The sequence below is a fragment of the Mustela putorius genome, unplaced genomic scaffold (assembly GCF_011764305.1).
Source record: "Mustela putorius furo isolate JIRA1106 unplaced genomic scaffold, ASM1176430v1.1 tig00003903_pilon_pilon_pilon, whole genome shotgun sequence".
In the NCBI taxonomy this organism is placed as follows: Eukaryota; Metazoa; Chordata; class Mammalia; order Carnivora; family Mustelidae; genus Mustela; species Mustela putorius.
In genome coordinates, this window is record NW_025422051.1 from 1,803,335 (window position 1) to 1,826,592 (window position 23,258).

At 43.5% G+C, this 23,258-nt stretch overlaps 1 protein-coding gene across 1 annotated transcript in view; it reads right to left on the reverse strand.

Moving 5' to 3' along the window:
- The window catches only part of PAGE4 (PAGE family member 4), a 155,274-nt gene that overhangs the window by 108,250 nt on the left and 23,766 nt on the right, over nt 1-23,258 (reverse strand). Inside the window, exon 2 of the mRNA XM_004755106.3 lies at nt 19,234-19,364. The gene's annotated coding sequence lies outside the window, so the exon portion shown is untranslated. The remainder of the gene's footprint in view (nt 1-19,233; nt 19,365-23,258) is intronic.

Sequence of the window (23,258 nt, forward strand, 5' to 3'; positions counted from 1 at the left end):
GAAAGAACTCATACAACTCGATAACAAAAAACAAACAATCCAATGTGGAATAGGGCAGAAGAACAGAACAGGTGTTTTTGTTTTTGTATTAAGATTTTATTTATTTATTTGACAGAGAGAGATCACAAGTAGGCAGAGAGGCAGGCAGAGAGAGAGGGGGAGGCAGGCTCCCTGCTGAGCAGAGAGCCCGATGCGGGACTCGATCCCAGGACCCTGAGATCATGACCTGAGCCGAAGGCAGCAGCTTAACCCACTGAGCCACCCAGGTGCCCCAGAACAGGTGTTTTTCCAAGGAAGCTATCCAAATGGCCAATAGGTACATGAAAAGAGGCTCAACATCTGGTCATCAGGGAAACGCAAATCAAAACCACAATGAACTATCACCTTAATAGAGAGCAAAACTGATAATGAGCAGAACCAGAGAAGGTCTGCAGGGACCCGAAACCAATGAAATCCCCTTAAAATGGGAAGGATTTTGGCAGCAAACTGTCAGACTCTTTAGGCATGACCCCTCTCTGTCTGACCATTTTAAAAAAAAGGCAAGTGCCACCAACTGATCTCCAAACAGAACCAAGATCCTTCACTGCTTGAATGTAAGTAGCAGTAAGTGCCAAGAGCTGACCCGGACTGAGGTTTTCTTTATCTCAACTGCGTGCCCACAGACAGACTTTGCATTTGGTTCATTAAACTTCCTACACCTGTTATCTTACTGGCTGTGTGGTTTGTCTTCTATCCTGCTCTGTTTAAGAAGCCAAGTTGAATCACATGATGAAATGTCATTGAGTTTGGAATCTTGAACCTGCTTTATCATTGTGATTAACTTTGCTTTATTATTGAATAAAGCTGACATTGTGGAAAGATACAACTCTTGTGTGCGCCTTCACAGTGTGTTCATGGCACACCTTACACCTGTTACAATGGCTATCATAAAGACAAGAGATAACAAGTGTTGGCAAGGATGTAGCAGAAAGGGAACACTTGTGCACTGTTAGTGGGAATGTCAATTGGTACAGACACTGTGAAAAACAGCACGGAGTGTCCTCAGAATATTAAAAATTGAATTACTGTATGATCCAGGAATCCCACTCCTAGGTATATATCTGAAGGAAATAAAAACAGGAACTTGAAAAGATATCTGAACTTTCATGTTCACTGCAACGTTATTCATAATAACCAATATATGGAAACAACCTAAGTGCCCATCAACAGATGAATGGATTAAAAAGATATGGTATATACATACAATGGAGTATCATTCAGCCATGAGAAAGAAGAAATGCCTGTCATTTGCAACAACACAGATGAACTTTGAGGATATTATGCTAAGTGAGATAAATCAGAGAAAAACAAGTACTATATTCTATTTTGTCACTTATATGTAGAATCTTAAAAAGCTGGGGCATCAGGGCACCTGGGTGGCTCAGCTGGTTAAGCATCTGCCTTCAGCTCAGGTCATGATCCCAGGATCCTGGGATGGAGTCCTGTTCAGGCTCCCTGCTCAGCAGGGAGTCTGCTTCTCCCTCTCCCTCTGTGTGCTCGCACTCTTTCTCTCTCTCTCTCTCAAATAAACAAATGAATCTTTAAAAAACTAAAAAATAAATTTAAAAAATTAAAATTAAAAATAAAAAGCCAAACTCATAGGAACAGAAAGTAGAATGGTGGTTGCTGGAGCTGACAGGGTGGGGGGAAGTGGGGAAAAGTTGGTCAAAGGGTACAAAGCTACAGTTATGTAGGATAAATAAGTTCTGGAGATCTAATACACAGCATAGTGATTATAGTCAACAATACTTATTATATGCTTCAAATTGCCTAGAGACTGGATCTCAAATGTTTTCACCACAAAAAAAAGATAATTATGTGACATGACAGAAGTGTGGGCTAATGTTACAGTGGTAATCACATTGTTATATATAAATTTATCAAATCAACACATTATACAATTAAAACATATACAATGTTCTGTGTCCATTATATCTCATTTGAAAAATGACTCCATGGATATTTTTAAATATTCCCTCAAATAACATAAAACCTAACGTTTCTGTGGGAATTCTACTACAGAAGAAAATATAAGACCATTTTTATAATTAAAAAAATGGTTTTTTTTAATAAAAAAAGGAATAAAGATTCTTGGCTGTGATGGAGATCAGGACACACTACCCCAAAATATGGTATCTTGGCATATGGAATATTTTAATCTGAAGGAGTATGAAAAAAACAGCAGAGGCAACTTCCCTCATCTTTCTCTCCTAAAACAGATCATAAGGCCCTCATGTGAGAGGGGCCCCAACTACACCCAGTCTGAAGGGACAGGAATTCTGAGAAGAATCTGAAGTAACAGGCCTTGCTAATTTTCCCTCAGTTTACTACATGTACCTCATACTCCTTTGTCTATCATATGCCTCTAACAACTGTTTACTCCTTATCAAACCCAGCATAAAAATACTCGGGGGGCACCTGGGTGGCTTAGTGGGTTAAGCCTCTGCCTTTGGCTCAGGTCATGATCTCAAGGTCCTGGGATCGAGTCCCTCATCAGGCTCTCTGCTCAGCAGGGAGCCTGCTTCCTCCTCTCTCTGCCTGCCTCTCTGCCTACTAGTGATCTCTGTCTATCAAATAAATAAATAAAATATTTTAAAAAAAATACTCGGGTCTGTTACGTCAGGCCTTATAAAAGCTCTCACATCACATAAAACATATATTAAACAGATTTGTATGCTTCCCTCCTGTTCATCTGTTTTTGTTAGTTTAATTATCAGAACTACCCAGAGACCCTAATGTAAGGACCTATTTAGAAACTGTCCCTGTGTGCTCGCTTTGGCAGCACATATACTAGAAACTGTCCCTGCTCCCCTTCCCCCAGGGGATTTACTTGGAGACAAGTCCCAGAAACCAGCTTCAGGTAACAAAGCCCAGATACAAAGGTGGATCAGGCCAGGTGGAGACATCGATCAGTGGCAGGGGATGCATACTGCCTCCCTGGTTACCAAGGAGTATGGGCCCCGCCCTTTGGGAGCCTTTTTGGCACCAATCTCAATCAAGGTGTAATAGGCTCATTCAAATGTCTACTAGGGTAAATTGTAATTCAATTGGTCACCTAGCATCCCTGTGGAGTTTCCTGTGTGTGTTACAATCTCATTGGCCACCTGTGAGTGGCCAGGCCCAACTGCATGGCCTTTGCCCTTAAAAGCTAGACTGTGAAACAGAGAAGGGTCACCCTCTCTTGTAAGAGGTGAGGCCCCAAACGTTTGGTTAGGTTCTTGATGCTTGGCGCGAAATAAAGTTTTGCTTGACCTTCGCTTTGTATCAGTCTGGCTCCTTTAATCACGGACCCATTATTAGGGCATAACATATGGGGGCTCGTCCGGGATTAAACGACGAGAACTGAGCCAGCATCAGAATTTCTGTGAAAAGCCTCAAGGTAAGATCTCACAGATTTTACTCTGTGGGATCCGCCGATTTCCAGGTGCTCTGTGAGATCGGTTGGTCTGTCTGGGTGGAGCTCCAGGTATAGCCCACTGGGGTGAAGCCGGACGTGGCAATGCTCCCCAGGGCTGAAGAGGATGCGGGGATGCCCCTTCCCTCCACTGGTAGATCGCCAGGGGGTTCGAGTCCCCCTAGGCAGTCAAGGGGGTTCGAATCCCCCTAGGCAGTCACCTAGGCGGTCAGGGGGTTCGAGTCCCCCAGGTGGTCACCAGGGGTTCGAGTCCCCCTGGACGGTCAGAAGATCAAAAGGTCCCCACCGGTGGCAGGTTCTGGGTAAGATCTGCTGGGCCTGCAGTTGTCTTTGTCTTGACTTTTTGTTGTCTGCTGTGCTGTTCGTTGTGTTTGAAGGAATGGGGCAAACAGAGTAAGGGAAGTCTGACTTCCAAATGGCTATAACTGGAGCCAACTGGGGTTAGTCTAACTCGAGACAGAGACTTTAAGGAATATTCCCAAGCAGCTGCCGAAACAGAAACAACTTTGTTTCAGGGACATTCCTTGCCCTCTCTGGCCCGACGGAGACTGCCTAGCTCCTCCCCCTTGCTGGCGGGAAAGCATGGTGTGTGCTCCTCTCTTGGAGCTGATGAGCCCTAGAACTGGAAACCCTTTCTCTGCCTTCTGGTGGCACTTTGTTCTGTTCTTCACTGTCGGGAAACAAGAAGAGCGCCCTTGGACCTAACCACCCCCATTCCGGATCTTCCCTCCCGGGTCTCAGGTAAACATTCAAAGTGGAGTGGGCCCAGGTGGAACGTTAATCATTATTGGAACTAAGTTAAGCTTGTTGGGTTAATTAGGATAAACATGTCTTTTGAGTTAACAGTAGTAAATGTGAAACTTTAGAGTTTTTACTTAAGGTCAGAAAAATCTGTGTTAAAATCTGTTGAAATCTGTTAGAAAGAGATGACTAAACTGATGTTTGTCTGTCTCAGAGTTTCAATGGGTAATTGTTAAAGTAGCTTTCAAAGTCTTTGCTAACCTGAAACTTCAACCAAATGGCATAAAATGTGAGAGCGCTGGTTGCTGGAACTAAGTTTGTGCTTTTGAAATCTGTTGGTAAACATGTTTTGTTCTTAACTAATTGATAAATTTGCCATCTAAATTCTGTTTTAACAGTTCACAAGTGGTTTCTATTTAATCTTTAGTAGAGGTTAAGGTATTTCTAAGGGTACAAAATTCTGCTAAGTGTAATTAAGACTGATGGAAATAAGGGAAACAACTCTGTAGAAAAGTAGGAAATAGGTAAAAAGGAGAGAAAAATACCAAATGCCTGATCCTGTTTGAATAAGAAAGAAAAACAGGCCTGGGGCCACTGTTTGAGCTAGATCCATTCCTACAGAATGGAAGGGGAGACCTGGTGGGGGGAGGTGTCCAACCTGTTTGAATCTGAAGTCCCTGACTGTGTGAATGTGTCTGTGTGGCTCCACCGCTTCGGCTACGGAGTCTGAATGGGCTGCACCCAGAGTTTCGCGGGGCGTCATATGGCATAATGGTCATCTACTCCATGGAGTAGCCTGGTCCGGGGTTTATAAAGACAGGCCTTAACAAAAAGACGAGGGACTGAGCAGGACAGCATCTGAAAGATCCCCCTCCCTTTGTCTGCGACATCATTTATGAAGGGAGGGAAACCCAGAAAACTCCTATCTTAAGGATGCACACTTTAAAAAAAAGGAAAGACACTGGATTAGAAAAGCTGGTTTTCTCTGTTTAAAAAGGCAAAATTTTCTTCGGTTAATTGAAATGTAAATGGTTTTCTCCTTGCCTTCCCAGAGTTGTAAATGAGATCTCTTTGGCTCATAAGGCTTCCTTGATATGTTAAGTTACTGATAAACCTTGGGTTGCATTTGGGTAAATGCTGTAATTATTCTAGAGGTTCTATGCATTTCCTAAAATTTTAATGTCTTGATAAGGGTCATCACTTGATATTTAACTATATCTGTTCTGAGTTTTTTTTTTTTCATTTGTAATTGTTTTAGTTCTCTTATAAGATGAATTCCGCCTTAAAGGAGATTCATATGGGAAGACTTTCAGGACAAATACAGGTCTTTGATATGTTAAAGTCCTGGGAACTGAAACGGGTAAAGATTTACAGAAGTAAGGGCTACATTCAGACTAAACCAGAATTAGTAACATGGGACTAGATGAACTGAAGGGTTGTAATGTTGTGCCTCTTAATGTTTTTGTTTTTTTTTTTTTTTTGGTAAAGATTTTATTTATTTATTTGACAGAGAGAAATCACAAGTAGACGGAGAGGCAGGCAGAGAGAGAGAGGGAAGCAGGCTCCCTGCTGAGCAGAGAGCCCGAAGCGGGACTCGATCCCAGGACCCCGAGATCATGACCCGAGCCAAAGGCAGTGGCCCAACCCACTGAGCCACCCAGGTGCCCCGCCTCTTAATGTTTTAAACATTACTGGTTCTGTAATGTTTGCTCCTCTAGACTAGGGAAACTTTTTCTTAAGTTACCTGTAACTTAGAGATGTAAAGGTGTTCATTTGTAAACGAATCAAGGCATTCAACTTTTCTCTCTATCTGAACCCTCTGAAACCAAAAGGGCTCAGTAAGGTCTTCCTTGGCAATTAGTCATTTGCAAGTTCAATAAAAATCTGTTCTCCTTGGAAGAAGTACAGGACAGCATTGGACACTGGTTATTTTACCAAGGCTTTGACTGGAACATCATATTTGAAAAGACTCAGTATGGCCAGTTTAAAGGAACTAAGGTTGACTTTGTAAAACCTGGAGCCGTAAAGCCCTTTGGAACTGTTGGCCTGATACCTTGCTTACAGAGTTCCCAGCAGCCTCACCAGGTAAGTAAAGAATGTCACTCCCTGGTAGGAGGAGGAGCCTCAGATTACTTTGGGCACCTCAGGAGTTCGCCCAAATCTGACAGGTATTGCAGGCATGTCTGATGGCAAGTACGTGGCTTGGCTTCTGGCCCAGAGAGGCTACTAAAAGTTCAACCTAGAGATTCCTTATAAAAAGTTCCAGCAAAGCAGATTCTAAAAGATCTATATGATTACTTACTGTTCTTTCTAAGCTTATATAAATAATTAGGCCAAGTTTGTTAAAACTGGACTTGTTTTTCAAACGAGTTAGTCCTGATTTGGCGATCTCTGGAAGTGGTTATTTTAGAGAGAAAAATTATGTTTTAATAACATGGCTTTATGGGTGTTAAATTCTAGATTAGATTGTTATTAAATGTTTGTTTACCTAAGCTAGACAACTTAAGGTAAACGTCAGAGAAGATGGACGATAACTCGTGTAAACGATCTTGCCTTTGCTAGTCAGTCTGCCCCAGATAAAAGGAAGAAACTTCAGAAAACTGAGGAATTTGAAAGGAAGAACCTGACTGAGTTAGTGGGAATAGTAGAAATAGCCGCTGAGGACTATGGGTCTTGCTTGCAGGGGATGAGAGCCCTCTTACAGACTCTGCAGAAAAAAGGTATTGGGTGTCAGCAATGAAAACACAGCTTTGTAAGAGCCACACCACTTACTTAGGCTTTGGTCTCCATGAGGGAGTTTCTTGGGACGTTGGGCTACTGCAGACTGTGGATACCGCTGTTGGTGGAGATGGTGCGACCTCTATGAACTGACTAAGGGAGCACTCACTATGGTAGAGTGGACTAAATTAGACTACAAAGGAGATTAGACTAAGACTAGAAGAAAATTAGTAAGCCAAATACATCAGGGGTGAAAGACCCCCCCCCATCGTTAACTAATTAACTGCTCTTTTGTTGTGTAAAAGTACCCCTCCTCCCCTTGCAGTGAAAAGACCCTTCCCCCAGGGTTGAATTCAATGTAACTGCTCTTTTGCCTTTCTGTAACCGCTTGGCTTTTAGGGCATGACACTTGACTCCTGTTTGAACAAGATACCCTCTCCTAATAGCAGGGGCATGGTCATGTAGGCAAGGGGGCTGCATGGTCACATAGGTCACGTAGACAGGATGCCTTTCTGCTGAGTAATAAGGTCAAGCTTCCCCTCTTTGTTTCCCCTTCCCGCCTTTCTCTTCGCGCGGGGGGGGGGGGGGCCCTTCCAGGGCCAATCCACTAACACCAAGTATGCCTTTTTCAAAAGTTCAAACTGTCCACCAATCAGTTGCACCCCACCCAAAACTTGTTTGTACCTGTCTATAAAAATCCTGCACCACCCCAGCCAGGGGTGCTCAGCTAGCAGGAGATGCTGACCACCCGCAGGCGCCTGCGTAACAATAAAGAACCTCTTGCTGATTGCATCCAGTGGCAGTGTTGGATTCTTGGGTAAGGGGATCCGCGGGTCTTTCAAGGGCACTCATTTGGGGACACGCAAGTTTAAAAAGCTTATGGGCAAGCAGTTCTAGGTTTCTAAATTAGGGTGTATGGCTCAAGATATGGTTGATAGATGTGTTCAATGTCAGGCGGTAAATGCAGAAAGAACTAGAATGGGAAGAGGGAAAAGAAAGAGGTTGCTATAGCAGAAATGGCTGCTCAGTCTGTACTCCAGTCACTGTAGGCATTACAGTCTGTCTTAAAAGAGCCCATACAGGGATCTGGACTGCCCACACTGGGACAGAATCGGAGGTGGAGCAACATCCTCACCAACCCAGGGACTTAGTTTGGATGTGTTGCTGCCAAGTGGGAGGCTTGGAGCCTCACTGGAAGGAACCATTTACTGTCATCCTGACCACCCCCATGGCAATAAAAGTAGACGGCATCAGGACCTGGATTCATATGGGCCACGTTAAACGAGCCGAGGACGAGAACGCCCCCCCAGAGGTGGATGCCACTGCCAATGGACCCTGCCAATCATGGACTAAACTAAGACTCAAAAAAAAAAAAAAAAAAAACCGAGTTCATTAAATTCATTGTTGGCTCTGTTAAGATATTGGCGGGAGGTATAAGCAATTACGAATAAAAAAAGGGGGGGCTTAACGTACTGTTTCTGATGAGGAGGGGGCCTCTGCATAACCTTAGTAGAGAAATACTGTTTTTGGGTAAATCACACTGGAGTCATCAAAACAATCTAGCCGCCGTTAAAAGGAGGGTATAGAACTAGCTAAAAAGTCAAAGATTTGACTAGTCTCCAAAGAAAAGGGGGGAATGTAAGGACCTATTTAGAAACTGTCCCTGCTCCCCTTCCCCCAGGGAAGTTACTTGGAGACAAGTCCCAGAAACCAGCTTCAGGTAACAAAGCCCAGATACAAAGGTGGGTCAGGCCAGGTGGAGACATCGATCAGTGGCAGGGGATGCATACTGCCTCCCTGGTTACCAAGGAGTATGGGCCCCGCCCTTTGGGAGCCTTTTTGGCGCCAATCCCAATCAAGGTGTAATAGGCTCATTCTATACCCTCTACTAGGGTAAATTGTGACTCAACTGGTCACCTAGCATCCCTGTGGAGTTTCCTGTGTGTGTTACAATCTCATTGGCCACCTGTGCGTGGCCAGGCCCAACTGCATGGCCTTTGCCCTTAAAAGCTAGACTGAAACAGAGAAGGGTCGCTCTCTCTTGTAAGAGGTGCGGCCCCGAACGTTTGGTTAGGTTCTTGATGCTTGGCGTGAAATAAAGCTTTGCTTGACCTTTGCTTTGTATCAGTCTCACTCCTTTAATCACGGACCCATTATTAGGGCATAACACCTAAGAGGAGCAAGGAAAAGTTTTTCATCCCTTAAAGCTGCATTCAATAACCTTTTAAGCAAAATTAGTGTGGGCGTGTTCCAGCAGAAATGGAATTTTACCCCCATTTCCTGGCCAAAGCATTTGCTGTGATAAGCCCTTCCTAGCTCTCATCTTTTATGTCTCTCCTACACTCCCTGCCCCTCACCACGAGTACCTGTATCCCCATTCCTCCTCTCACCTTCCTATCCCCCCAGGGGCCCTCACTCCATAATTTGATCCCTCTATTCCAGCAAGTGGTGTGTGAAGATCTAATCCTTCCTTTTGACTCATCAGAGCAATGCTGCAGCCATTAACATGATGAAGAAAAAGAGAATGTGCAGAGGAAAAACTGTTCTCAGGGGAAACTTTACAAGGAGTACAGAGTTATTTTAATAATCAAAGCCAACATAGAAATAAAATAAGCCAAATTTCTCATCTTCTTTGTCTCCAAGCTGTTCAAAGGTTTTCAAAAACCTCATTAATGAACAACTTCAGAGAATAACCGGCTCAGTGAAAAGTTCTGAGGCCACAGGCACTAGAAGCAGCTAGAATCAGCAGAAAGGAATCCTAAAGCCATTAGAACCAAATATGCATACATGGGATCTTCATTCATTAAAGATTCAGAGAATCTGGGGCGCCTGGGTGGCTCAGTGGGTTAAATAAAGCCTTTGTCTTGAGCTCAGGTCGTGATCCCAGAGTCCTGGGATGGAGCCCCGCATCGGGCTCTCTGCTCAGCAGGGAGCCTGGTTCCCCCTGCACCCCCTGGCCCTCCTCTCTGCCTACCTGTGATCTCTCTCTGTGTCAAATAAATAAATAAAATCTTTTTTAAAAAAAGATTCAGAGAATCTGAAATTAAATCTTCTCTTTCACCCTGAAAAAAACACTGTATCCCCTACTGATCACATTTCAAATCCAACCAAACGGGTTAACCTTTTGTGACTTCCTTACTCTTCCTAAACTCCTCCTTTTAACTTCCCTGCTCCTAACCCTCCATTCATCTTGCCAGAAGCTCCTTAAGGAGAAATATTTGCCTTTCAATGGAGAACTCTGTATCGCCTAGAGCCTATCAGATTCTAGCCCTATTCTCTGTCTTGGAGCTACTTTGCACATCTTTGTAAGATGTAGGTAGCTGATAGATATGTAAGATCTGTCCTGTTTGGTAGCAATTCTAATTAACTTCCTTCCTTCTGTGGCAAAACCATTTTTGTGGACCTTTGCAACTTGCCTCAACATTCCTTTACTTCATATAAATCTGTACCGTTTTGACTTTTCCTTTGAACCAATTATAACATCCACCTGTTCTCTCTTATCGTAGAAGTGACCGACACTCTACTTGGCCGAACTTTGGTCAAGTTTCCCTGAGCACTCTTCTCAGTGAGGCCTTGATGTTGACTCTACCCCCTTGGGGGACCTGCATAGCCCAGTTGGAGCCAACATCCTAAATCATTTCAGCAAGAATCTCCCCACCCTTAATGGCCCATCCTCCTGTCCTGCTTTTAGCAAGAATCCTATTAACTCAATTTAGTAAGTCTCCCTATCCTTTTGATGTCTCCTCTCAGTAATTTTCCATCCACTGATCCCCTCATTCTGCTCCTAGGCTCTAAGTCCCCAGCTGCCTTTGTTGTATTTGGAATTGAGCACAGTTCTATACTGAGCTCTCTTTTTCCCTAATACAGTAGTTCCTGAATAAAGTCTGTTTTACTGCTTGAACTACTGGAAGGCTCTGGTTCTCTTTAATACGAGTAAAATTAATTCCTTAACATGTGTTGACTTTTGAATCTGTAGGAGAGTCATGATTTTACCTTTCTCTGAAAATTTTATTTCAACAGCCTTCTCCTGCTCTCACCAAAGCATATGAGAGATTTTGCCACCCCAAAATATGTCTTTTTGGCATAAGGATTATTTTAAGTTGAAGGCAATCAAAATCCAGCAGATTGAGGAAAAGCACTTTACCTCCTCCTCAACTGCCTAAATTTACAATTGGATGGTGGGCCTGTACTAGGAAGAGAGCTATTACCAGCAATACCTTTAACCTAAGAAATTTGTCTACATAACAAGGCAACCTTTGTTCTCCAGCCATCTATTCTTGCCTTTCTGTGAATGGCCTTTTTCTCCTCTGTATCCCAGATTCCTACCCGTTTCCTCAGCTCAAACTGTTTTATAAGCTTCAGTGACCTGGCTGCCCTTTGGGTCTCATATTTTTAATGGGTTCTTATACTTATGAAATTTTTTTCTTGTTAATCTGTCTTATGTTGATTTAATTATTAGTCCAGGCAAAGAACCTAGAAAGGAATAAGGTGAAATTTCTCCTCTTGTACATGTATCTGTCACTTTTCCTAAAGAAAATTGATTCCACACAGATCTATTCCAGGAAATCTTTATGATTTTCTTCAGTGTTGAACCACTTGATAGTGGATCGATGTGTAATGTGTTACTTTGTTCTCAGGAGTATTTACTATCCCAAATTAGACTGAGTTCCCAAGAATCCAGAGAGTCCTGTGTTTCTTTGATATTCCCAGACAAGTGCTTTGCAAAGACTGCTGGAAATAATGTTTGTGGTGATATTGTCCTGAGGTGTCAGTCTGACAGCCACTTCCAAAAAAAAAAAAAAAAAATGGGAGGCAGGAAACATCCAAGCAAAGCAAAGGAACTCAAAGATACCCATTAACACAGCCCATACTAGAGAGCTGAACTGTTTCATTGCCCTGGGCCCTGGTTCAGATTTGGAATTCCTCCCCACACACACCACTTACTAACAAACTAACACTTGTTTGTCCAGTTCCTTCCTACAGGCCATTAGAAGCAATGACCTGAAAGTGGGCTCTTAGAAACAGGCATGATAACAGAATGGTAAGGAACAGCTGCAGTGTCACTGAGGGAAGAGATTTTTGAAAAGGCGTAAATCAAATAAAATGAACTGCTGTATTGCCGGCCAGTTTTAAAAAATAGATGTCTATAGAAAAGAGTCTGGACCTGTGTATAACATTCTCGCTAAATGTAGGACAACGTATAATATAGTGTTGGTAGATGTAGTTCGTATATGTGGCATCTCCTCGATTTATAAGAAAGCCAGATAAAGACTAGGGATCATTTCTATAGTTTGTTATAAGAATGCCAGATAAATTTAGTATTACTGAAACACAAAGAATACAACAAAATGATTGTTTGGTATATATTATCATGATATCAATGCCTGCCAATTTGCTTGCATTCATTCTGATGATCAGAACACTGGTCTTCAGACAGCTGCTGAAGACCTATCTTGCAGCCGGGCACTATTGCTAGAACTCAGCTGCTGATGAGTTAGTTGTCTAAGGCCAGTGTCCCAGAGCCCCGGCTTTGGCTTCATAGGACAGCAGTCCTTTCCTTCCTCTGAGCAGGCCTTACAGCAAGCTCACCTTCAGGCATTTCTAACCGGGCTAATCTCCTCCCACGAAAGCAAACCTGCTCAAAAACCAGGGGCTCATCATAAGACTGCTGAAAGCAAAAAGAGTTAGGGATCTCCAGAAAAAGAAAGATGAGCTACAGCTTTTGTGACACTAGAGAAATCTTTGGGGCCCCTAGCTGTTTTCTGTGATCTATGCCCTATCTGTCCAAGCATGCTTCTATCCTTCATCACAATAATGGGCATTTGTGTTGCCAAGATGGCTGCTTAATGTCCCCAGAGACCATCTCCAGACGTTTAATGTATTCTCTGTGAAATTATTCACAATGGTAAAGATAAATTGGTTCAAACTTTATGAAAATATTGGTGAGGAAATTTTACTCCAGAAACATGGCCAAGTCTTGCCCTGCCACTATCATAACCCAGGAAAAGCTATAAAGAAAAGCAGAGCTCAGATACCCTGCCTCAAAAACCATTTGAATGGGGTGCCTGGGTGGCTCAGTCAGTTAAGCGGCTGACTCTTGGTCTCAACTCAGGTCTGGATCTCAGGGCTGTGAATAAAAGCCCTGCACTGGGTTCCATGCTGGATGCGAAGCCTACTTTCAAACAAAACAAAACATTTGAACATTTTCAAATGGGTTTTGTTCAATTGTTCTGTAGGGGAGGAAAATATTTTCCCTCTACCCTTCTAGATTCTTGGCCAAGACCTCCCTGTAATACAAGGCAGACTAACAAGAGAAAAACAAACAGAAGTTTAATAACATGTATACCTCACATATACATGGGAGATACCCAGAAAAACAATAAAACTCCCCCAAATGGCCCAAGCCACCAGCTTAAATACCATCTTCAGCTAATGACAAAAGAAAGATTTTGGAGGGGGAGGAGCAGTTATGGAAACTTCCCAGGAAAAGTACAGTAAGGTTGTTATGCAGATTTAAGTCAGGCATATTCTCAATTGAAGTGAGTTTCTCGAAAATAAATCATCCTTCTCTTCCTGGTACAAAGAGGGAGACACCCCTACAAATGGAGATTTCCCTTACAAAAAGTTCCTTCAGCTCTGTTTTCAGAGATTCTCCTGTGTCTTCTTTTTCTTTAAAAAAAAAAATCAGCTCAAAATAATCTGCATGTCAAAGAGGCATATTTTAGGGTGCCATATTCTGCTACCCTTCAGCCCAAATCACAAAATTTTGAACAACACTGAAGGAGAATAGAATATGCCACCCCAAAATCTGCAACTCTGGCATAACAATTATTTTTTGGCTGAAGGCAATTGAGAATCAACAGATGTAGAAAGAAGTTCTCTCAGAGCTTCCATTATCTGACTCAAAGTAGAAACTTCTGGCAACTGAGGCTTCCATAAATTCCTGCTTCAGATTTATTCCCGAAAGAGACCCAGAGTAAATCTACCATAAATCCCCTCTCCAGGGAAGTTTCATGGCCATGAAGAAAAAGCAAAGACTACTTGCACCTGCATAAACAAACATCACAAACTTTCTAAGCTCCCTTTTGTTCTCCTAAAACTTGTCTTTCCTAAGAAACCTATTTGTTCTTTTCATAAGAGTCTTTCCCCCTTCCCTTTTCTCTACTAAGTCAGGTATATAAGCCTCCCAATTCTAACCACCTTTCTGAGTTACTTATCACTGAGCACTTCTGCATGTATGTACACTGTGTGTGTGTTAAAAAAAAAAAAAAAAAAAAGAACTGGTTGAGGCACGTGGGTGGCTCCATCGGTTAAGCATCTGGCTCTTCATTTCAGCTCAGGTCATGATTTCCAGGTTGTGAGATAGAGCCCTGTGTTGGGCTCCATGCTGGATTTTCTCTCTCCAGGGCACCCAGGTGGCTCAGTCAGTTAAGTGTCTGCCTTTGGCCCAGGTCATGATCCCAGGGTCCTGGGGTTCTTCAGGCTCCCTGCTCAGCAGGCAGTCTTCTTCTCCCTCTCCCTCTGTCTCTCCCCTATCCCCCTATCTAAAAAATAAAATTTTTTTAAAAAACAGTGTTTTGTCTTGCTCATCTGTCTTTTGTCAGTTTAATTTGCAAGCCCCATGCACTGAACATAAAAGAGTACAGGAAAAGTTTTTCCATCCCTGCAACACTTGAGTAATGGTTTATTAGTTTTATGTTTGGATTGTAGTTTTCCCCTACTAAAAGGCTAATATATATTGCCAAAACAAACAAACAAAAACCAGTAATAGATTTTGCTTTTCCACTTGGATAGTATATTCATTACTCTCCAGTAATAGGGAATCTCACTTTACAGGTGAAATACTTAAGAAATTGTGTAAGGTACATCCATTAAAATAAAAACTTCCTTAATCATATTGACCTATTAAATTTTGACAGAACTGAATGGACTGATGATCTTTTAAAACCAAAATCATCCCAATTTCCACAAAAGTTTAATTTCCCCTGACATAAAATCTAGCCATTAGTTCTAATGATAATGTGATCTTCGTCTCAAAACGCTTAGAAGCCCTCACATGAAATGATTCCAGAAGGACCCATGAGATTATGATGATTCCTCCTCTATCAGGCTCCACCTTATTAACACTTCCAGCTTATCAAATATTGTCAAAAACAACATCGTATGCTCAACAGGTGCAAGTGCATTCTCAAAGAGAATATTCCCAGATAGACCCTTACATGATTTGTCTTTGGGTGACTAGGGTTGTTGGGAAGAGACACCGGTAAAACGACACCTTAGAGCTACACCAGAAAGGACCCTTTCAGGTCTTTTAACTGCAAATACTGCATTTTAAAATATTTCATTTATTCCTTTGAAAGAGAGAGAGAGCACATGCAGAGGGAGCAGCAGGCAGAGGGAGAGGGAGAAGCAGGGCTTCTTGATCCCAGGACCCAGGGTCATGACCTGAGCCGAAAGCAGACACTTAACAGACTGAGCCACCCAGGTGCCCTTAACTACACGTACTGCATTTAACCTCCAGGGTATGCACTCATGAGTACATGAAAGGCATTGTCAGTGATACCATAAAAAATACGTTTGTTCCTCTTCGGTGTGCACCCTGGGATGTTCTTTTGGTGTAATTAGATGGATTTCCTATGCTTGCCATATTAAAATATGCCTATACTTTTTGAGTATACTCATTCAGCCTTTCCAGGCATTCAAAGCTGAACTTCCTTGTGCTCTCATTTTATTACTATTTTGACATATTCCCTTACCAGGAGTATCCAAGACATTATTTCACTATTAGTGCAAGGATTTATGCTCTAGCTAGGAGTTCCTGAACTAGATCATGTTATCCATAATTTATATCAGACTCTGGCTCAAACAGCAAAAGAAATAGTGCAAGCATTAGAAGTATAATAGATGAGCATAAATTTATCAGATAGAAGTTTTATTTGCTCACCAGCCAAAGTTGAGTCTGGGCAATGGGCAACACATTTTATTGCACTCAATGAATACCTTAGAAGTGGAACAATCAATTAACTAAATAGCTGCTTGCTTAACCAATATTGACGAAATTAATCCTCATGAATTGCTCTCCAGGTTGGGCTTAGGCAAACGAAGAAATTGGACATACAGTGGATTTCAACATTTCTTATTGTTATGATGATCATCCTTAGGCTTTTTGCTCTCCTTCGCCACCTAACATCCAGATTCTTTTTTTTTTTTTTTAAGATTTTATTTATTTAAGGGCGCCTGGGTGGCTCAGTGGGTTAAAGCCTCTGCCTTTGGCTCAGGTCATGATCCCAGGGTCCTGGGATGGAGCCCCACATTGGGCTTTCTGCTCAGCAGGGAGCCTGCTTCCCTCCCACCTCTCTCTCTGCCTGCCTCTCTGCCTACTTGTGATCTCTGTCTGTCAAATAAATAAAATCTTTTGAAAAAAAGATTTTATTTATTTATTTGACAGAAAGACAGCAAGAGAGGAAACACAAGCAGGGGAGTGCGAAAGGGAGAAGCAGGTTTCCAGCCAAGCAAGGAGCCCGATGTGGGGCTCAATCCCAGGACCCTGGGATGACGACCCAAGCCAAAGGCAGACACTTAACAACTGAGCCACCCAGTCACCCCTAATGTCCAGGTTCTCAAATGCTGCTGCATAGCCATGATCCCAAAGTTAACTCATGATCAGCATCAGAAGGAACCCGCAACCCTCATGGTCAACCCGGGTGAGTGCTGAGTGACTGAGAGGTGTAGATGAAAAATTCTGGGAAAGTTGCTGGTATCTGGTTAGCAGAGCTGAGACAGAGAAGACAGTGACAGATGTAGCACAGACACAGCCTATCACACATTGCTGGGAATTAAATTCCCAAGGTCCCCTGGGAATCCATAAACATCTACACTGGTTCCCCATCCCCCAGGACCCAGTCTGCTGCCCAAGGGCAGAACACCCCCAGTTGACCTTTTGCTGGTTGCCAGCTTACCCCACAAGAGGAAAACAATGTTCACCACTTCCAAATATGGCTGTGGTTTTCCTTCTTTCCTCTCTCATCTTTCTGCTAGATAAATCCATAGTTTGATAAAATCAATCTGTTACTCGTTTTTTGTGTTCAAGCAAATCAGTGCAATAATAATCAACAATATATCTTTGGGTCATTCTTTTGTTACCAGGTGGATTGGGGAGATCCCCAGGCCCTGAAGCCTCTACCCAGCCCATCCCTGCATGTCACCAAAGGCTTTCTAATTGCAGGAAAGACCAGACATGGTGGTTGAGCAGCACAAGTGGGAAAAGCTTATTAAAGAGAGAGTACACTCTCAAGATGCGAGAGCAGGTGAGCTCCAGGGGAAAGCTGAGCTCCCTGGGGTTTTGAGTCTCTATCTTTCACTTACAGTTGTTCAAGGGGGTGGAATATTTATTACTTGGGGATGGGATTTCTTGGGAGCCTGTTTCATACCTTTCCTCCTTTACTTGGTCAGGGTGTCTGGCTTTCTTTGTCATGGGCCTGTCTGGTTTGATCCAGCTCCTTATGGCTTTGTTTTTGGAATGCTGCCAGGGCAGGTCTCTAACTTTCCCAGAGCAGGCATGACCATGTTCTCTGGCCTCCAGGCTTTCTGTTAAAACCTAACTAACTGGGGTGCCAGGTTAGCTCAGTTATTTGCATGTCTGACTCTTGGTTTCAGGTCAGGTCAAGATCTCAGGGTCCTGAGATAGAGCCTCGCATCTGGCTCTGTGCTCAGTGTGAAGTCTGAGATTCTCTCCCTCTCCCTCTCCCTCCCAACCCCAATAAATAAATAAATAAAATTAGAGAGAGCACAAGACTGGGGGTGGGGAGGGGAAAACAGGGAGAGGGACAAGCAGACCCGCACTCAGCAGGGGAGCCAAAGTGAGCAGCTTAACCAACTGTGAGCCACTCAGGTGCCCAACCAGGGGCTTTTATAACAAAACACCACTGTCTTTCCCTATCCCAAACCATCCCCCTCCCATACCATGCCCCATCCCATCTGGTTCCCTTCCCTTCATAGAGGCAACTAAGATTACTGGTGTCTTGTATCTCTTTCTAGAGGTATTCTAGATATGTACACACAAACACTCCTTTACATAAAGTTTGCATAATACTCTGAATCTTGCTTATGTCACTTCACAATATACCTTGGAGATCTTTTTTTCACTGTCAGTCTAACAAATAAATACATAAATAAATAAAATCTTAAGAAAATGATTGCTTACTCTAACACTTGGACACATGTTATTCTAACCTCTATGGGCCTCATTTTTTTTATCTTGAAAAATGGGGATGTACACTATACACGTAGAGAAAATTAAGAAAGATCACAAAAGTGCCAGTGCCCAGCACTGCATTCTGCACATTTGCAGAAAAGCTGCCTTCCCAGGTGAAGTTGATGATGAAGGTGTTCACATCAGGCACTCTAGAAGTGTTACAGGGTCACCTGGGTGGTTCAGAGGGTTAAGCGTCTGCCTTCAGCTCAAGTCATGATCCCAGGATGGTGGCATCAAGCTCTGCACTGGGCTTCCTGCTCAGTGGGGAGTCTGCTTCTCCCTCTGCCTACAGCTCCCCCTGCTTGTGCTCTTGCTCTCTCTCTGGCAAATTAAAAAAAAAAATCTTTTTTTTTAAGACTCTTTTTTTTCTCTTAAGATTTTACTTATTTATTTGTCAGAGAGACACACCGAGAGAGAGAACACAAGCAGGGTAACCAGGAGAGGGAGAAGCAGGCTCCCTGTTGAGGAGGGACCCCCAACATGGGGCTCAATCCCAGGACCCTGAGATCATGACTCGAGCCCAAGGCAGACGCATAATGACTGAGCCGCCCAGGCCCCCCAATAAATAAAATCTTTTTTAAAAAGTGTAACAGGTAGAAAGGAGCTTACATGAAATGCTTGGTGGAATCCTAATCAATCAATTAATCATTGTGTGTGTTAAGCTCACTGCTCTGGGAAAGATACAGAAAGACAAGATCCCTTCCTTTAAGGAAACAGTAAGGGTTGTGGAGATAAAATACACATATGAACCAATACTTCAAGAATATGACCATGATGGGGGGCACCTGGGTGGCTTGGTCGCTTAAGCGTCTGCCTTCCACTCGGGTCTTGATCCCAGGATCGTGGGATAGAGTCCTGCTTCTCCCTCTCCCTCTGCCACTCCCCCTGCTTGTGCTCTCTCCCTCTCTCTCTGCCAAGTAAGTAAATAAAACCTTTTAAAATAAAAACAATGAATATGGCCATGGTGGAGCTTAACGATATGAATAAACTGTGGGAAGGCAAAGGAGGGTGAGGGGTGCTTAATGCAGGAAGATTTAAAGGTGTGGAGGAACAGAGGCAGACTGACCTGGTCATCGGAAACCTGCATCTTAGCTCCTTCTGGTGCCCAGTCGAATTCCTCAGCATGATGTGTTACAGGTCAATAGCCTAGATTGAAACCTTGAGTGATAGAAGCACTTTGGGCCTCACTTTCCTCACCTGTAAAATAAGAATGACCATACCTACATCAGAGTAGTGTGCTTTACTCGTGATATTTGGTGAAGAGCACTTAGCAGATTTAAAGCAGGAAATTTATAGTAGCTGCTATCATTGCGATTTCAGTTTCCTATCATTGACATTGCCTTTTTTAAAAGATTTATTTATTTTTATTTTAGAGAGAGAGGAGAGAGAGGTGGGGGAGGCACAGAGGGAGGGAGAGATAGAGAATCCCAAGCCGACCTCACCAAGCACAGAGCCCGACATGGGGCTAAATCCCACGACCCTGAGATCGACCTGAGCAGAGACCAAGAGTCAGACGTTTAGCCAACTGCGCCCCTGACATTTCCTTTCTATTCTTCATTCTCTCACATCCCCTCTTGCAACACCCACTTTGCTCCCCCTTTCATAAAAGTTCCTTGTTCTTCCTGGCTTCTCCTTTTGTTTACAGGGGGCGCCCTCCCCTGTAAACTAACTCCCTCCCCACCCCACCCCCAAACACACGCAGAACTCATCTGTCACTGCCTTGCTTAGCTTTCCGAGGTCTAGATTAAATCAGGACAGTATTTCCAGCATGTTTTTGCCTTTATATAATAGTACTCTTTGCGGACAGCACTGTGTCCTAATGGCTTTTGTAGGCAGAAGCCTCTGATTGGCTTATGAGGCAAGCATACTACTTTAGTAGCCTTTGAGTTTCTTGAGGCCCGCCAGAACAAGGCGCTGAGTCGTCCAGCTAGATCCCCAAAGTCGGAAATTTGGTTTCTCTGGGATAAAGGCCAAGTAGCTCCCCCTGCCGTTCCTGAGTGCACTTGGCTTCTGCACTGTGTGGGTAGAGCCCTAAGAGGAACTGACCTAGGAATGAGAACAAGTCATCTAACAATCTGTGACATTGTGAGTCCTTCGGCATCTTGAACAATAAACGTTTGTGGTGACTGAACCCCCTGACAAGAGTCATTCATAACTCCTGGATTTATGTGTTTGGCTGGGCAAGTGAACACAGGTGCACCTGTGTAAGTATCAAGGCCCCCCCCGAATCTTGTACTGGGTGACTTCCAGCGTGTTTTTCAAGTTTTCAAAACCTGAGCTGACCAGGGCAGAGTCAGCTTTATCCTGGGCCCTTGTAAGAGAGCTTCCATTGTGTGGGAATGTGTGGAGATTATTTTTTTAATAAAAGCCAAGTGTTCCCTGTGGACCAATTCCTTAATTTCACAGTGAAATAGTGCCTGTGCCAGGTTTGACTTATTGTTTCTTTAAACACCGCACCTACCTTCAGGTTTATTAGTCTCATTAAAGATATTCTGCTTCTCTTTTTCACGCCCGCCTCCTTAAAGGCAAAGAAGGGCTCAGTGGGGGGGCGTCTGGCGCCCCCTGTAGAGTCCCCTTCCTCTCTGCAGAAGGGGCTGCCTTTCCACAGGGGGCATCGAAAAACAAGCCAACTATCCCCTTCCGGCTTTTGCTATGGAGATTATGAACGCGTATATGAAATCTAATAACTTCGGTTATGGTTTCCAGGTAGCAGTGGTGGTGAACGGCTTATCCTGCTGACAAACGTGCTTCATGAAGATCTGCCCTTACCCCGGGCACTGGAAAAGATAAACAGGATAATCCGAAAGACTCCTATGCAGTCACAGGAACCTGGAGCCATCTGGTTGGGACAAAAATAAATCCGTGAACCTCCAGGGACTTGGGCAACTGAAATGACATGACTCGCACAGAAGAGCATGGGGAGACCAGCAGCAGGGACCACGGAAGCCACTCTAACTAACACACATGGAGCAAAGGACTTCTAGAATAAAATGCCTTTTATTTTCTGGGACTAAAGCCCAGACAGTAACTTAAAAGTCTCCCAGCTTGATAGAGACAAATCAAAACATGAACTGATTGGAGGAGAAGCTCTTTTCTGGTACAGAAACACAACACAACACAACAGAAACTAGAAGTGTCATTTAATTGGCATTTAGCAAAGAGGGCTCAGCCAAGCAGAATTATTCAGCTGCCTTGTGTCAAGATGCTCCTCTCTGAGAATTCTGTGTGGAGTTACATTTTTACATATGCTTCGGGTTCTAGATTGAGCAAATCACAATTTTGCAGTATTTGAGACATAGTCATACTAAAAATTGTTTGTTGTTTATCTGAAATTCAAATTTCACAGGGCATCCTATATTTTATCTGGCAGTCCCACTGTGACAATCAACGAAAACCACCCAAATAAGAACAACAACTAAAAAAAAAAGCGATTTATTTAGAACTTGCTGTAGCAAGGGAGTCAGGCATCATCGATTACGGTTGGCAGAGATGCAAAGCAGGCAGCAGAGTGGGAAAGTTTGGGTTTTTATTTTTAAAGATTTTATTTATTTATTTGTGAGAGAGAGAGAGCACACAGGCAGGCTGAGTGGCAGCAGAGGCAGAGGGAGAAGCAGGCTCCTCGCTGAGCAAGGAGCCTGATGTGGGACTCGATCCTAGGACTCTGGGATCATGACCTGAGCCGAAGGCAGCTGCTTAACCAACTGAGCCACCCAGGCGTCCCTGGGAAAGTTTTATAGTGAAAAAAAAAAAAAAAAAAAAAAAAAAAAAAAGGAAAGACGTCAGGTATGCCCTGTGGAAAGAAACGAAGACAAACCAAATGAGAAAAGCAAAGGCCATTTATTCTGAGCTTCTGAGAGCAAGAGTGTCATACACCATCACTTGCCTTTCAGCAGAGACTCAAAGGCAGACAGAGAAGGTAAAGCTTTCTAGTAAAAAAGAGAAGGCTTCAGGCGTGCCCTGATGGGAGGCCATTGGCATGGGGAAGCTGTAGGCAGATTAACAAGAAGCAGGGCTTCCTAGATGATTAGTTCGGGGTACATACTTCGCTTTCTCCCGTTGGTCCAAATTTAGAAGCCGGAGAATGAAGGAAGCTTGTCAGTTACTAATCAAGTCCTGGCCATTTAGGGCTGGTTGTTACAAAAGGTGTATGATTTATAGCAGGCTGGCTTCCCGTATTGTTTATTGTTGATAAGGGTCTGTTTTCCTGGGCAGGTTGCTGCAGATTGTAGAGCCAAGTTCTTTTTTTTTTTAATATTTTATTTATTTATTCATGAGACAGAGAGAGAAAGAGAGGTTGAGGGAGAATCGGGCTCCTAGCAGAGTAGGGAGCCAGATGTGGGACTCAATCCCAGGACTCTAGGATCATGACCTGAGCTGAAGGCAGAGACACCCAGGTGTCCCCAAGTTCTATTTTTATATGTGGTCTGATCACTGCCCATTTGTATATGCTGTCTCTCGGTTCTGATGGGAGGCTGTTGGTAGGAAAAGCTGGAAGTGGGCTGTGGGGCGCCTGGGTGGCACAGTCCGTTAAGCGTCTGACTCTTGGTTTCAGCTCAGGTCGTGATCTCAGGGTCCTGAAACAGAGTCCTGCCTTGGGCTCCATGTTCAGTGCAGAGGCTGCTTAGGACTCTCTCGTGCTATGCCCCTCCCCCACCCCCAAATAAATTATTATTTTTTTATAAGCTGGAGCATGGCTACTAAGAAGCCGGATCTTATGTGATTGGTTTGGGAAGTAGATTTGGCTTTCCCTGTTGAGTACTGAGTTGAAAGCTGGAGCCAACAAGAGGGAAGCTGGCAGCTGTTGATGAATTTCTGATGGTTTGGGGCAAACTGCAACAAAGGTTGTGGGTTGACCTGCCATGCAGGATGCAGGTAACCTGGCAAAGGACCTGAATAGACATTTCTCTAAAGATCTACAAATGACCACGAAGCACATGAAGACATGCCCAACTGTCCTTAGGAATCAGGGAAAATGCGTATCAAAACCACAGTGAGATACCACTTCACACCCACTAGGATGGCAATAATTTAAAGACAGACAATAAGTGTTGACAGGCAGGGAAATGGGAACCTTCATACACTGCTGATGGG